General features: G+C 39.3%; 1 pseudogene; it reads right to left on the reverse strand.

The window, feature by feature from the left end:
* Window positions 1–2224: 2224 nt before the first annotated feature.
* LOC119545372 lies at window positions 2225–3147 on the reverse strand (annotated as a pseudogene).

Genomic DNA, 3147 nt, shown 5'->3' on the forward strand with positions numbered 1-3147 from the left:
GTATGTGAATACATCTCAGTAAAAATGAATTAAAAATTAAAAAAAGAAAGAATACGTGGGTTGCTTTGATTCACAATGTAGATGCCCAGTCCCTACCTTTGGAGAGATTCAGAATCAATAGAACTGTCCATCTAGTATCTGAAGGATTAAAAAAAATATTCTCCTGTCCTCTAAGGGCACCTGTATTAAGACCCCACCACAACACCTACTAGTTGAACCCTTTCCTCATCCTGGTTCTTCCATCAATCCTCTCACCTTCCACTGAACCATTCTTTGCAAGCTCTGCATTGCTCAGGCTGGGTCCTCCTCTGAAAACTGTGCACATCTGACTTGCCTGCCCTAAACCTAAAGTTCAGGCAGCAGGGATCTATGCTAGGGAGAAGCACTGTCTTACAAGAAGGAACACTTCACCCACACAAATCCAGGGATGCTTCCCTGGTAATAAAGATGTGATGTGGTCACATGGGCGTCACATAATTCCCCAGCTCCAGCGAGGGTGGAAAAGAAAGAAAAGCTACCAATATGCAACATTTGAGAAGTTATATTTGATGCAATTTGTTTCACATATAGAAAATATATTTATAAATATTCCACCCAAATATGTGTCTACATTAATGTATCATTTCTTGCCACATAAACTCTTCATAGAGATTGATTTTTTATTCTTGTCTTGATTGCCTAATGCAGCATGCTCTGTGAAAAATAGCAACATGGTACATGGTATTTAATTCTTGGAGACAAACAAAGTTCCATTTGAGAGCAATCTTTGGCTATACCCATGGATAATTCAATACCCCCCACTGCTATACCTCTACCCTACCTCATACAGATCACTACAGATGTGCAAACCCTTGTGAGCTATCTTTGCTCTGACACACAAATACAGTCACTCCTCACCTGCAAGACCCAAATAAACAAAATCATCCCTACCGTATTTCAACAAAACTAAAACTTTTTATTCACATTGCAATATCTTCAAAACAAAGAGTTCTATAAGGGATGGTGTCTTGGTTTTACAAAGTAAGGTATATCACACTTTGTGTTCTATTCACACTTATTTAAAGAATATGTGCTAATGCTTCTTAAAATCAAGTAAGCATAAATAATATAAGTTAAAATTACTTCAAAATTTAATAGGTTCAAATAAAATTTTGATTTTATACTCTAGTTGTTAGTTATTGTCACAGGAACTTCAGAGCTGGATACTGAGATGATACAGCACGTCAAGAGTGAAATAATAGGCAATTATCTAATTGTAATATTATATTTATATATAAATAATAGATGTATGGCATTATAGACGATACAGCATCTATAATATTTAATTAACATATAAAATAAATAAATGCTAAATACATTTCCAAAAACTTCATTCTGGATAACTAGTTGATTCATTGATATTGATGGTATTATTTACAACTAAAATCAGGTGAGAGGACATAAAATTGAACTATTATCACAAATATGTATTGTACAGGGTTTTGGTATACATGAATTAGTATGCTTTTTTATGGTTAGTGTGTTGGTTTGGATGTATTATGTCCCCCAAAATGCCATGTTCTTTGATGCAATCTTGTGGGGGCAGATGTATTAGTGTTGATTAGGTTGGAATCTTTGGATTAGGCTGTTTACATGGTGATGTGACCCAGCCAACTGTGGGTAGTACCTTTGAATAGATTTTTTCCATGGACGTATGGCCCTACCCATTCAGGGTGGGTCTTGACTAGTTAACTGGAGCCCTATAATGGCTCACAAACAGAAGGACCTCAGAGTACCTGTGAGTGACATTTTGGAGAGCAACTGAGAGAGACATTTTGGAGATTGCCATTGAAAGCAGACTTATGCTAGCTCAGAGTTTGCTCCAGAGAAGGTAAGAGAGGACAAAATGCCCCAAGAGCAACATTTTGAAGACCACACAGCAAGTGAAAGAAGAGCTGTAACACATCCTGGGATCAGCAGACACCAGCCACTTACCTTCCCAGCTAACAGAGGTTTTTTGGACACCATTGGTCTTCCTTTGGTAAGGTATACTTGTGTTGATGACTTAATTTGGACATTTTCATGGCCTTCACATTGTAGCTTTGTAACCAAATAAACCCCCTTTATAAAAACCAATCCATTTCTGTTATTTTGCATAATGGCAGCATTAGCAAACAGGAACAGTTAGTATTGGAGATTACCCAGGTGACTGTCCTTTTGAGCCAATATTATTTGAGTATGGAACTTAAGTAGTACCAAAAGGATTTCTAGTCAGCAATTTTTTCAAAGCTATTTTCACCTCTGTTCCACAGACTATAGATGATAGGATTCAACATGGGGGTTAATACAGAATATACCAAAGCCATAAATTTGGTACAGCTGAGGGTTTCAGGTACACGGAAAGAGCTGTGCTATAGAACAAAACCACGACAGTCAGGTGGGCCGTGCATGTTGAAAAGGCTTTGTTTCTTCCATTTGCTGAGCTGATTCTCGGATGTTGGAGACAATGAAGGCATAGGAGGCACGGATGAGGAGCACTGGAGTGAGAAGGACAAATATGCTGAGCACCAGAATAACTAACTGTACCATGGTTGTGTCCACACACACCAGTTTAAAGACAGCCAGAATTTCACAAGTGAAATGACTGATGCTCTAGTACCATAGAGGAAAATGCTGCAGCACATATGCTGACTCCACCAGGGCAGTGAGGCAGCCTGTCACCCAGGAGCCAGATGCCTTCTGCACAAAGACCCTCCTGTTCATGATGATGGGGTATCTCAGGGGGTTGCAGATGGCTACATACCAATCATATGCCATCGTGGACAGGAGCACACACTCAGTGGAGCCCATGGCAAGAGAGACAAACATCTGAGCAGCACATCCCAAGAATGAGATGGTGTTTGTCTCTAAAACAAAGTTTACTGACATTGGAGTGAGAGAAGAAGAGGTGTACCAGATGTCCACAAAGGAGAGGTTGTTGAGGAAGAAATACACGGTGGTGTGCAGGTGGGAATCCAGAATGCTGATGGAGATCAAAATAATATTGCCCAGAAAGATGATCAAGTACATCAGCAGGTACAGCACAAATATAAGGATCTCAATTTTAGGATAGTGGGAAAACCCCAGGAAGACAAAACCTGTTACCAATGTCCAATTTGCCTGGGACAT

The sequence above is a fragment of the Choloepus didactylus genome, chromosome 10 (genome assembly GCF_015220235.1).
Source record: "Choloepus didactylus isolate mChoDid1 chromosome 10, mChoDid1.pri, whole genome shotgun sequence".
NCBI lineage: Eukaryota > Metazoa > Chordata > Mammalia > Pilosa > Megalonychidae > Choloepus > Choloepus didactylus.